The following is a 13,445-nucleotide window of genomic DNA, read 5'->3' as shown; positions in this document are numbered from 1 at the left end:
ACGGAACCAAGGGAACATGGAACAGGTCTGGCTGGCTGGGCCACCTGGGGGCCACCTGACAGGTCCAGCTGGCCTTGGCATGTCAAGGGCTGGTTCTCATCTGCCCCTGGAGCACTGGGGCTCAGTGCTCTCCTTCCTGTGGAAAGAACTGTCCTCCTCCAGGAGCCCATGGCCAAAATTTGGATTCCTCCTCTTATTTTGCTTTTATGCAAAGATTGTTCCCAGATGACATCTGCCAGGACAGACAGATCTGGCTGGCTTGGTCACCCAGGGGCCACCTCTCGTCTGCCTGTGAAACACTGAGACCCCGTGCTTTTCTTTCTTATGGGAAAAAAAGCACCTTTCACACCCACGCACCCAAGGCCAAAGTTGGGAATCCACCTCCAGGATTCCCTATATCCAAGGATTTCTTCCACACAAAAGCTGCCAGGACTGACAAGTCTGGCTGGCCTAGGTTTTCAAGAGTTAATTCTTATCTGCCTTTGAAACACTGGGGCTCTGTGCTTTCCTTGCTGATGAAAAGAACTCTTCTTCCTGCCCAGGTGCCCATGGCCAAAACTGAGATTCCACCTTCAAAATTCTGAATATCCAAGGATTTCCCCCAGATGAAAGGTGCCAGGAAAAAACAGGTCTGACTCTCTTGGCCTATGGTGACCACCTCTTATCTTCTTCCAAAACACCTGGGCTTCACCTGGGCTTTTCTTTCCTATGGGAAAAACCATCCATCTTGACCAGGTGACCATGGCCAAAGTTGGGAATCCTCCTCCAGAATTCCCTAGATCCAAAGATTTCTCAGTGATGAAAGCTACCAAGACAAATGGGTCTGACTGGCTCAGCCTCTCAGGAGCCACCTCTCTCCTCCTCTGCCTTTGAAACACTGCGGCTCTGGGCTTTCCTTCCTATGGAAAAGAACCATCCTTCTTACCAATGCAGAAATGGCCAAAATTTTGGTTCCACCTCCAAAGTTCCTGTATCCAAGGGTTGCTTTCAGACAAAAGCTACCAGGACAGAGAGGTCTGGCTGCCCTTGGCCTCTGATGGCCGCCTTTCATCTGCCCCTGAAACACCGGTGTTCCATGCTTTTCTTCCTGTGTAAAAGAACTGTCCTTCACCTCCAGGCAACCATGTCCGAAACTGGTATTCCACCTCTAAAATTCCCTATGTCCAAGGACAAAATCTGCCAGCACCATCTGATCTGGCTGGCCTTGGCCTCTGGTGGCTGTGGCTCATCTGCCCCTGGAACATTGGGGCTCGCTTGTTCCCTTCCTATGGAGACCATAGTGATACTGTGAGGACCTGGTGGTACTTTCCCTAAAAAAGTTGCAATTTGTGAAGGTATCTCTCAGAACAATACCTGGCAGCTTTGGCTGGCCTTGTCCTCTAGTGGTCACCTTTAATCTGCCCCTAAAACAGTGGCACTCTATTCCTTCATTCCTGGGGAAAATAGCTGGTCTTCATGTCCAGGAACCACAGCAAAAATAAGAATTGGCCACCAAGCCTGCCTGGGGTCATGGAACCATCTGCAGCCCCAGGCAGATATTGACTCTGCCAGTGCTTCCATCCTCCCTCCAGTGAGAGAAAAGGACACAGGGCAGGCACACAGAGGAGCAACATGAAGACACCGAGGTCAGTGAAGAGGAAGTTGAGTCCCAGATGGGAGGGATGAGGAGATGCCTTGATCTTGGGGCTGAAATCCTCTGCTAAAGCTATGGAGAAGGATGTCATTGATACATCAGACTCTCTTTTTCCCTAAAAGGCATTGAAAAATATGGGGAGATGACTTGTTCAGCAAAGGCCTCCATGCTAAAGTAAGGAAATATTGAAGTAGCTTGATGCCATGAGTTGTTTGAACAGACAAAGAGAGCAGAGTGATGAGACCCTGTGCCCTCAGGGAGAGAAGAAGAAGATCTCTATTCCCAGAGATTAAGATGATTTCAGAAAGAGATGAAGAAAACCTTTGCTCTTAAACAGCACATCTTTAAACTAATACCACTTAAATTGACATGTCCCCTAAACACAGCTGTGGGAAAATCTGTGAAAAAATGGGAGGGATTTCACAATTGCAGATTTTTCCTAGTGGCTGCTATTCATGGAAATGAAAAGCCATGAGATAACTGTTTTCTTGTGGAGAAGTCTCCATAACATTAACAAGAGGAGGGTCTTTCCCTAAGTGAACTGAAGAAAGACTATTCTAGAGGTGGAAAACTGACAGAAAATTTTAGATTTTTTCTCTTTACATTGTCAGATTGTATGGAGAAAGGAAGTGTTCTGAAAGTTTTGTTCTGATCCTTATTACTCTGTCTTTTAGTTACTCTTAAGAAACTTTTCTTTATACCATTTAAAAGTTTTGAGCCCACTTTGCCTTTCTTCTAATCCTATTTCAAGAGCAGGAAATGAGTAAGTATATTCTAGTGTGTGCACTGGTAATTAGACAGCACTGAACCCACCACACTTATTGATATATTGCCCAAGAAATCCCAAAATGGTGAACCAAAACTACTACAGAAACTTCCTGATGAACTGCCCCAGACCAGAGGGAAAACAAGGCAGAGCCATGGTTTGTTAGGAGTTGCCTGAACCTAATGAGCCCCGTGGTGCATTTGGAGCTGAGCCCTGGAACCTCAGGGCCTAAGAGGAGATTGCACAAACCTTTCCAGGAGTCAACAGCAGAAGAAAACCCCAAACTGTCTCAAAGCATTAATGGGTCCCACTGAGGTCCATCCCCAACACAGGCTCCTCATGGACTCCTTGAAGGAGAGAATTGGAGACTCAAAATGGCACAAAAACCTCTCAGTGTGGAAAGGAAAATCCAAAGTACCTGAAAAAAGTTTAGTATCTCAGAGTATTAATGAGCCCCAGTGAGTGTCAGTACAAAGCTCTCAAGGGATTCGTTAAAGCAGATAATTGGGGCCATTATTGCACAAACCTCTCACAGAGTCTGTACCAAAAGGGAAACACCAAGTACCTTAAAAGAACTGAAGTACCTTGAAGCATTAATGAGCCCCACTGAGTGTTGTTATCCACAAAGGCTCTCCAGGGACAAATTAGAGCAGATAATTGGAGGCCATGATTGCAGAAAGCTCTCAGAGACTGCAAGGCAAAAGCAAAAGCCAAAGTCCTTTGAAGAACCTGCAGTCCCTGGGAGCATGAAGGAGCCCCCAGGGCCATTCCTGACCAAGGCTCCCCAGGGACTCCTTCCAGCAGATCCTTGAGGCCACTGGGATGTGGGCTAGGGGGGGATGTTGAGGGCAGGACCGGGGGTGACAGTGCCCAGCCTGGCTGGGGCTGTGCCAGGAGGCCCCAGGGCCTCAGGACAAGGTGTCTCCTCCCAGCCCTTGGTGGCACAGAGCCTGCTGTGCCCCAGGGCACCAAGACTTGGCTTCTCTTTGTCCCCACCTGTCATCAGTGCCTCCAGTTCTCTGCTCTGCCTGGGGCCTGGGGACTCTTTCTCAGTCGTGTCCCTCAGTGGGACCCATTAAAAGTCAAAGGAACTTTGGAGTTGGATTCTGACTTGGAGTTCTGGAGAGGTTTCTGCAGCTCCCTCTCAGGGCCTGATGTTCAGGGCCTGAGCACAAAGCCCCAGAGGGTCATTAAAGTCCTTGTGCTGTGTCTGTGCTGCTGAGCTGGGCCGGGCTCCTGGCACAGAGGGTGATCCTGGTAACCAACGAGAGCTTTAAAAGCACATTTCTCTTGCTGAGCAGCTCTTCTCCCAGCCCAGCAGGGCTGGGGCACTGCCTGCAGCCAGCCCAGGCACAGCACAGAGGCACGGAGAGCTTCAATCAGTCAGGGCTGGGAAGGGGCTGAGAAGTGCCTGGGGCAGAATCACTGCCAGCCCTTGGCACAGGAACCTCTGGCTGCAGGACAATGCAGCTGCAGCTCCTGGAGTGATCTCCTAAAGCTGGAACATCCCAATGCCCACAGACCCTGTGAGTGCATTCTCTGCTCATCTCCTGTGCAGAGCAGCCAGGGGTGCCCAGGGCTGTCCTGCAGAGCAGGGTCCTGCAGCCCAGGGCGCTGTGCTGGGCCAGGGACTCTGCTGCCTGCCAGGGACAGCTCTCAGCCGGCCCTGGAGCTGCTCCCAGCGCTGGCCAGGAGCTGTGGGGGGAAGGAGCCGCCCTGAGCAGGGCAGGTGCTGCTGCTGAGAGGGGCTGGGTGGGGCAGGGCTGCTCCCAGCTCCAGACCAGCCTGGGCACAGCTCCGGGGAACACTTCCCAAAGAAGGTAAGCCTGGGATTGCTGTAAAGGTCAGGAGCCTTCCTGAGGGTGTTTTCAATTTCCTGCTTGGAGCAGGATGGGAATGTTGGGGTGATGACAAAAAGATTTTTGCTATTTATACATCTTTCATGTATCCGTATCTCTGTAAATTAGTTTGATATAGTTATAAAACTATAATCCTTATTTAACTCTATTAAACTCGTAATTAACATTATTAATTTACTATTATGTACTTACATAATTGTAATCCTTAACTGACTGTAGTATGTTTCCTACCTATCTCTTAGATTTCAGAACAATAAGCTGACTGTCTAAATACATTCCTGAAATACTGCATAGTCTTATTATCAGGAAGAGGACCTACAAGAAGAACACACACTATGTGAGCAGTCATAACTAAAGTGGGGCAAAGAAGCCCTTGGACATACTCCAATGGGTTGAGCCAGGGGTGTGTAACTGGGGCAACTGAATCTCCTACAGGAGGTTCCTATAAATATCCTAATTAATCAACCTTAATAAATTGTTGAAATCAGGTGCTGGGTGTGCCCCATTCCCCACTGGGGCACCTGGAATCTTCCAATAAAGGTCGGGTTTTTACTTTATTGTTCTAACACTGTTGCAAGGGGTTTTTTTCTCATTTGATTATCGACAACAGGGGGATGAGAGAAACAGAACAGGAATTGTAATCCCAGAATCACAGAACATTCTGAGTTGAAAGGGACACACAGGATCATCAAGGAATGTTTGAACATTTACAGAGACTCCAGAACTGTGACTTTGGGTGGTCAGTGTCTCTGCTGGGAGCCTCCCAAAGGGCCTTCAGCCCCTCCTCAGCCCTGGACAGCAGCAGCATCAGCTCTGCAGGGCCCAGCAGGGCTCTCCTGAGCTGCCCTTGCCCAGCTGCACACAGAGCCTGCCCCAGCCAGGGCCCTGCACACAGGCAGGTTTCTGTAGGGCCGGGCCAAGGGCACACAGGGTGGGATGGGCTCTGTGAGCGCTGGCAGGGACAAGGCACCTCTCAGGAGGGGATGTCCATGCCCAGGGAGGTGCTCAGGGAAGCAGAGGGGGCTGAGCAGAGCAGTGCTGGGGGAACAAGCCCATCCAGCCCCTCACCTGCCCTCAGCCACAGGGAATCCTTTGCCTCTCACATCTCTCAGTGGCAAACCCTGAGTGCAGCAGAAATTCTGGGGATTTCTGACCTCAGAGGGCCAGGAATGGTTTGTGGGTAGGAAAACAATTCCTAAAACCAACTCCTGCCATCTATTTCCTTTTGAAGTCTGAGTGCAGATGGTATCTAAGCCTTGCTGCAGTGATTCCCCTGAAAAATCTTGAATATCCAGCCTTGTCACTCTTCCACATGGCCACAAACCCAGGGCAGCAGGGCAGGGATGGCTCCTCGAGAGCCCCCACGCACAGGCCTGGCTGCTCCTGCACACTCAGCCAGCACAACTGGAGCTCAGGCAGGGACCTGGGTGAAGGTTTTCCCAGAGCAGGAACAAGGGTGGGTGAGTCTCACCAGGACAGTCTGCAGGGAATGGCCCAGGTTTGGCTCCAAGCAGCCTCTCCTGACTCGTCCCTATCCTTTCTCCATGACCAGGTGCCCACGTGCAGCCACAGCAAATGTCCAACAGCAGCTCCATCAGCCACTTCCTCCTGCTGGCACTGGCAGACACGCGGCAGCTGCAGCTCCTGCACTTCTGCCTCTTCCTGGGCATCTCCCTGGCTGCCCTCCTGGGCAACGGCCTCATCATCAGCGCCGTAGCCTGCGGCCACCACCTGCACACGCCCATGTTCTTCTTCCTGCTCCACCTGGCCCTCAGCGACCTGGGCTCCATCTGCACCACTGTCCCCAAAGCCATGCACAATTCCCTCTGGGACACCAGGAACATCTCCTACACAGGATGTGTTGCACAGCTCTTTTTCTTTCTGCTCTTCATCTCAGCAGAGTTTTATCTCCTGACCATCATGTGCTATGACCGCTACGTGTCCATCTGCAAACCCCTGCACTACGGGACCCTCCTGGGCAGCAGAGCTTGTGCCCACATGGCAGCAGCTGCCTGGGCCAGTGCCTTTCTCAATGCTCTGCTGCACACAGCCAATACATTTTCCCTGCCCCTGTGCCATGGCAATAGCCTGGGCCAGTTCTTCTGTGAAATCCCACAGATCCTCAAACTCTCCTGCTCCAAATCCTATCTCAGGGAACTCGGGCTCAGTGCTGTTAGTGCCTGTTTGGTATTCGGATGTTTTGTGTTCATTGTTTTCTCCTATGTGCAGATCTTCAGGGCTGTGCTGAGGATCCCCTCTGAGCAGGGACGGCACAAAGCCTTTTCCACCTGCCTCCCTCACCTGGCCGTGGTCTCCCTGTTTGTCAACACTGCAGCATTTGCCAATCTCAAGCCTCCCTCCATGTCCTCCCCATCCCTGGATCTGGCCCTGTCAGTTCTGTACTCGGTGGTGCCTCCAGCCCTGAACCCCCTCATCTACAGCCTGAGGAACCAGGAGCTCAAGGCTGCAGTGTGGACACTGATGACTGGATGCTTTCAGAAACATTAACCTGCTGGCCAATTTCTCCAAATTACTTCGAATAAAAGTCATATTTGATACTTCTTGTTGGTTTCATCTTGGAAGTCTTTGTTTTACATTTAATGTTGTCCACAAATAAATGCCATTCCTTGTGCCATTTCTCATTTTGTTTCACTCTACCTTCCCTGTGGCCACAGACTGTGTCAATGAGGGGCTGCACTCTCAGTGGCTTTAAAGGAACTAAAGGATGTCCCAGCAGAGTTTTCTGCAGAGATGCCCTTTTGTTGCCTTCTCTGGAGCTGCAGCAGCAATGTCTGTGTGCAGAGCTGGGGCAGATCAGGGCTGGCACAGCAGCTGTGCCCAGGAGCAGCAGCACTTGGTGCTGCCAGTGCTGCTCCCGTGGCCCTGCCCCGCTGCCCTGGTGGCCCTGGTGTTGCTGCAGGGCCTGAGTGCTCTCGGGGCGGGCACAGTCCTGGGGGTGGCAGTGCCGGGGCTGCAGCAGGGACAGGCCATGGGCACTGCTGGGGCAGCGCTGACGCCTCAGGCCAGGGCCTGGGGGCTCCAGGCTCCTTGCCCAGGCTCTCTCAAGAACATGCCCAGGCCAATGCTCAGCACAGAAAACCCCCGTGAGCAGCCCCAGGCTGGCCGTGGGCAGGCTGGGGGCAAACAGCACGGCTGGTGCTCTGCAAGGGCCCTGGGGGAGACGGGAAGGAGCAGCAGAGCAGGGGCTGATCCATCCCCAGTGCGCTGGACAGCCCAGGGCAGCGTCCCAGAGCGTCCTCATGGAGCTGCCAACAACATCCCCCCTCTGCAGCCCTGGCCTCTCCCCCAGCTCACAGAGGTGCCGCATCCTTGCAGGCACAGACACGGCAGCACTGGCTCCAGCAGCCCCTGTTTGCACTGCACACAGCAGGCGGGAGCACCCCCATGCTGCTGCTGTGGGGACATGAACCTGAGGCAGCACAAATGCCATCAGCCCCTGGGGCCAGGAAGGGCTGGGGGATGCCAGGGAAACCACTCAGCTTTGTCCTGGCCTCTGCAGTCAGCCAGAAAGTTTGTTCCCATCAGCTGGGAGTTTCCTGTCTCACTGCAGATGCTGCTGCTCAGAGCCAGGGCTGCCTCGCAGCCACCCCCAAACTGCCCAGAGCTTTTCCTTGGCTTCACATTTGCTTTCTTTACTCTTCCCTGGTCCAGATTTCTTTCCCTTGCCCAGCCCTGTTCCCTCCCTGCACACAGCCCAGCCCTGTTTGCCCTTTCCTCTCTGGCCCCACTCCCCATTGCAGTTCCTGACTTTGCACCATGGGAATGTCCCTTGGGGAGCAGGATCATCCCACAAGTGCTGCAGGAATTGCCTACAGGCTCCTGCAGTGCCTGGTGCTGCTTCCTTGCCAGAGGCACCCCAGGCCAGGGGGCACATCTGGGCTGCTGTGTCTGGCTGTGGGGCTCCCTGTTCTGGGCATGGAGGAGGAGCTGCAGAGGCTCTGCAGGACTGACAGGATGGGCTTTGGGGCTGTGAGGAGAAGCTGAGGGACCTGGGCTGCTGGAGCTTCTGAAGAGGAGGCCCAGGGCTCCTCCTGCAACTGCTCCAAGGGTGGATTCAGAGAATCACAGAATCAGCAAGGTTGGAGAAGACCTTGGAGATCATCAAGTCCAACCTGTGCCCTGACACCACCTTGTCTCCCATGAGCCTCCTCTTCTCCAGGATGAACAACCCCAGCTCCCTCACCCACTCCTCACAGGACTTGTGCTCCAGACCCCTCCCCAGCCTCGTTGCCCTTCTCTGGACACGCTCCAGCCCCTCCATGTCCTTCCTAAATTGGGGGGCCCAGAACTGGACACAGCACTCGAGGTGCTGCCCAACCAGTGCCCAGCACAGGGGAAGAATCACTGCCCTGCTCCTGCTGGCCACACCATTCCTGATCCAGGCCAGGAGCCATTGACCTTCTTGGCCACCTGGGCACACTGCTGGCTCATGTCCAGCCTGCTGTCCATCAGTCCCTGCAGGTCCCTTTCTGCCTGGCTGCTGTCCAGCCCCTCTGTCCCCAGCCTGTGGCGCTGCAGGGGTTGTTGTGGCCAAAGTGCAGGACCCGGCACTTGGACTTGTTAAACCTCACCTTGTTGGGTTTGGTCCCTGGATCCAGCCTGTCCAGTCCCTGTGCAGAGCCCTCCTACCCTCCAGCAGATCAACACTCCCAGACAACTTGGTGTCACCAGGGTTCCATGAGGCCCCAGAGTGTCCCAATGGTCTCCATGACTCCATGAGGCCTCCCAGTGTCACAATGTCCCTTTGGTTCCATGGGACCCCTTGGTGTCACAAAGTCCCTTGGATCCTTGGGCCCTGCAGTGTCACAATGTCACCGTGGTCCCCAAGGCCCTGCAGTGTCACAGTGGATCCTTGGTTCCATGAGGTCTGGCAGGGCAGCAATGCTCTCCTTGGTCCCACAGTGTCACAGTGGCCTCTTGGTCCCCAGGGACACTGTCAGTCTGTGGTGGTGGCGGCACAACTTTCCCTGGGAGTGTTTTGTGCTAATGGGCAGAGCCACGGGAGCCCAGCACACACACACACACACGGAGCAGCTCGGCAGTGAGGACACGGGAGGGCCCAGGCATGGAGCTCCAACGAGGGTTTATCAGGGTCTGACGCTCCAGGGCTCTGGGGGTTAAAGACAAAGACAAAGGAGGGTTTAGGGTGTAAATACGGGAAAAGAGGGGCTGGAGGAGAGCGTCAGGGATCTCAGGGTTTAGGGGTGGTACACAGGGAAAGGGACTAAAAGGAATGCCAGGGTTGATAGGTGGGCACATAAACCAATGGGAAAACAGGGAAGGGAGAACTTGCTAGAACATGAACATATCAGGGTAAAAGGGGTAGGAAAGGCCAACGGGCCAATGGGGACAGAACTGGGACAAATTAACACAGTGCTGCCGAGCTCCATGGGGGAAGTTTCTGTCCTCACCCTGAGCTGTGAGGAATGCCCAGAGCCTACGGTGCATTTCTCCAGGGGATCGCTTTTGCCCTCTCCCCAGTAAGCTCACAGGCCTCCACACACACACACTGGAGATGTCTGGGGCCATTCATCATTTCTCTGCTCTCAGCACTGAGGCAATGGACTCTGGCACTGCTCTGAGCTCAGGCCCATGGCAGCCACCCCTGGCCATGGGGCTCCATGGAGCTGCTCTCAGGAAACCCCCCAAGAGCTGGGGAGTGCCCCAAAACTGCCTCAGGAATGTGAGACACCCCAGCATCTCCTCATGAATGTAGACTATTCAAACACTCACTCAGTAATGGGCTCCCCATATCTTAATCACCCCCAAACTTTGGCTGTCTCATTCCAGACCCCACCCCACCTCCCAAATGCCAACCTCTACCCATGCGACCCCTCCTGGACATCAAGACCCCTTCCCAAGCTGTACTTCCCCCATTTCACACCTCCCAATCCCCATCCCACCCATCCCACCCCACCCAATTCTCATCTCACCCTCCTGATTTGCATCCCACTTTGCCCAATCCCCTTCCAACCCAATTTCACCCTCAGAGGCGGTGGAATCGAGTAATTTTGGGGTGCGATTCAGCAGTTTTTAGTGGCACTGAGTGGATTTGAGCAGACAGATCAGTCCCTCTCATCTTTTGGAGTGCCAAGAAATAAAGACAACTAAACCAAATAGCCCCCAAACTCCCCCATATACTCCCAGATATCTCCTGGAACCCAAGATTCCTCAAAACACAAGTAAAATGTGAGGCTTTAGATGCTTTTGATGAATTTGTTGATTTTTAACCCCAATTTTCTGTGTTTTGAAGGGAGGAAGATAAAAGATAATAAGAGGCAAAATAAAATAACAGCAGCCACTTCCCTCTGTGGGAATGTGGGCATGTGGGTCACCAGGGCTCTGACCAGGGTGAGTCCTCTGATGGGGATGGAGCTGGAGCAGTGCACAAAGCTCTTCCTGCAGGCGGGGTTCTCGCAGGGCTTCCCTTACCGGTGCCTCCGCTGGTGCCGGGTAAAGAATGAGCGGTCTGAGAAGCTCTTCCCACACCGGGGACACTCGTAGGGCCTCTCCCCGGTGTGGATGTGCCGGTGGGTGACGAGGGTGGAGTTGTGCTTGAAGCCCATCCCGCAGTCGGGGCAGTGGAAGGGCCTCTCCTGTCTGTGAATCCGCTGATGTACAAGGAGATGGGAGCTGGTGTGAAACCTCTTCCCACACTCAGGACACTCGTAGGGCCTCTCCCCAGTGTGGAACCTCTGGTGGAAAATCAGGTCAGACCTGTGGCTGAAGCTGTTCCCACACTCCCCACACTCATAAGGCCGTTCCCCAGTGTGGATCCTCTGGTGGCAGATCAGGTTGAAACTCTTCCTGAAGCTCTTCCCACACTTCGAGGACTCGTAGGCCTCTCCCTGTCATGAGGCTGCTCAGGGACCACCAACTCTGATCCCTGGCTGAAACTCTGCCCACCTCCCCGGCACAGGGTGGATCTTTCCTCCTCAGGTCCTGATGATCTGTGGGTGCAGCCCCTCCTCCTGTGGGATCTCCGGGGCTTTTCTTCCCCGTTGGATTCTTGTGCTGTGGAGTTGCTCAAATCAGCCTCTTCCATGAGGTTGTGCTGCAGAGATTTGTCCTCCCTGATCTCCATCCTCAGCTCCTGCTCTGGGGGAGGAAGGACAAGGAGAGGATGGGATTTGCCTCCGTGCCACAGGGAAGGGCAAGGAGATCCCCCCAGTGCGTCCCCGGCAGGAGGGCACCGGCAGCGGGGCTGTCCTGCAGCCGGGGCCGTGCTGGGCTGGGAGATGGAGCAGGAGAGAGGGGGAAAGGGGCACTGACTTCCTCCTCACCTGCCTCAGTGTCCCAGGGCATTTTCCTCACAGCCTCCTCCTCCATCCATCCAAAGTTTGGGAGTGGGAAATCCTGGTGTGGGGAAAAACAAGGTGTGAACACCTTGGGTTGGGGATTCCTCCTGCCCAAATCTATCTCCAGAAGTCTCCTGGTGTCCATAAAAACCTCCAAAAATCACGAGTGGCTCAAAAAGAGCCACCAGGAGTGTCCCATTTCCAGTTTCATTTCTCTGGGGTTCTGGTGTCTCCCGTCTCAGGGCTGCGGGGGTTCCTCATGGGCCCTGGGGATCCCCCTTCTCCAGGGTCCTGCTTAGGGATGCTGGGGGGATTTTGCAGTACAAGGGTCCCCCTCTCCAGCCTCCCCCCAATCCAGGCATTTGGGGGTCACCCCCTCCCCATCACCCTGTCCTGGTTTAGGGCAAATTTGGGAGAAAACCCCCAAAGGGGGTTTTCTAGAAAGCAGATTCAAGTGGCCTCTCCCCCAACCAGTTTGGGAAAAGATTTCCTAGGAGAAAAGTAGAAAAAACCTGTTTATTTACCAGGCAAAGCATTCACCAGCACAAAAAGTGAACAATATTAAACAATAAAACCTGTTGTTGCTCCAAAAGTGATGACAAACTCAGAAAGTCCCTCCGTGGCCCAGGCCCAGCCCGGTGACCCACAGGTGTGAGCTGCCGGTGCTCTTCTGGTGTTCAGTCCAGAGCAGGTTTAAACAGCTCCAATGAAAAAGAAAAACCACAGCCCAGAGAACTTCTCTGCCTCAGCGAGCTAAAACCTAACTAAAAGCAAAGGAGAGCTCTGTCCTGCTGTCTGTTGGCAGACAACTGATACCTCATGTTTAAGTTTTTCTGTTCTGTTTTGGTGTGCAGCTTCTAGCTTTATATTAAGTGTTCCGGGGATCTTTTCACAGGGTGGTGAAGACAAAACAATCCTGTTCTAGCTGGAGAGTCAAGGACAATCTCTTCAAACTTCAGGCCCAAAGCACAAACAACAGGAAAAGCATAGGGCAGGCAAGCAAGGAGAATGAAACTTCATAATTGGAAGCTATTAACTGGGCACTTAAATCCTGTATGCAAACGGACTAACACTTATAAAAATGTGAGAACTCATGGCCAAGCCCTCTTTTGCTTCCATCTCGGAGCCATCCGGGCAGAGCCCCGACCATGGCTCCGGTACTGCCGGGGTGTGGCCTTTGAAGGCACTTCAATAAATATCCTCTTTATTCCTCTTGGCTCCGTCTGGCCTCTGTCCCAGCTCCTTAAGGCATCTCAGCAGCCCAGGAGCCGGAATGTGGAGGGGTGAGTGCAGCTCCTGAAAACAAACTGCGCGCTTCTTCCTCCCCCTCTTCGCTCTCAGAACCAGCCCTGAAGGTGCAGAACTCATTTCGGGGCCAAACGGACCAATGGGGGTTCGAGCATCGTGAGGTCACCCCAGGACAGGCCCTGCCAGGCTCAGGGGTCCCGTCCCCGCCTCATCTCCGGCTGCCGGGGGTCCCCCAGCTCCGGTACCGCCCCTTCCCCTCTGCCGCCCCGGGGGTCCCACGTTCCGCAGCCCCGGCTCTCACGGGGATCCCCAAAACCAATGTCCCGCCCTGTCAGCACCGGGCCAGCCCCGCGTGGTCCCCCCGGGACCCTCCGAGGGGCGATCACAGCTCCTCTCCCCCCGAAAAAGCTCCTCTTGCGGAGCCCGGAGGGATCCGGGGCTCGGCATCTGCCGGCTCCGAGCGCTCTCCAGAAAAATCCTCCCGGAGACCCCTCGATAGAGCCGGGGCGAGCTCGGCCTCCCCCTGCCCTGCGGCTCGGGGCTGGGGCGATGCTGGCGGGGCAGGGGGTGCTGCAGCCCCGGCGTGCGGGCGGTGCGAGCGGCGGGATTCTCCCGCTCCT

The 13,445-nt window shown here is 54.2% G+C and overlaps 1 pseudogene; it reads right to left on the bottom strand.

Moving 5' to 3' along the window:
• Window positions 1-10,707: 10,707 nt before the first annotated feature.
• LOC140680998 (uncharacterized) overlaps window positions 10,708-13,445 on the bottom strand; it is a 61,653-nt pseudogene continuing 58,915 nt past the window's right edge.

This window comes from Taeniopygia guttata, chromosome 30 (genome assembly GCF_048771995.1).
Source record: "Taeniopygia guttata chromosome 30, bTaeGut7.mat, whole genome shotgun sequence".
NCBI classification, from domain to species: Eukaryota; Metazoa; Chordata; class Aves; order Passeriformes; family Estrildidae; genus Taeniopygia; species Taeniopygia guttata.
The sequence above is the reverse complement of the archived record's forward strand: the minus strand, read 5'-3'. Positions and strand labels throughout refer to the sequence as shown.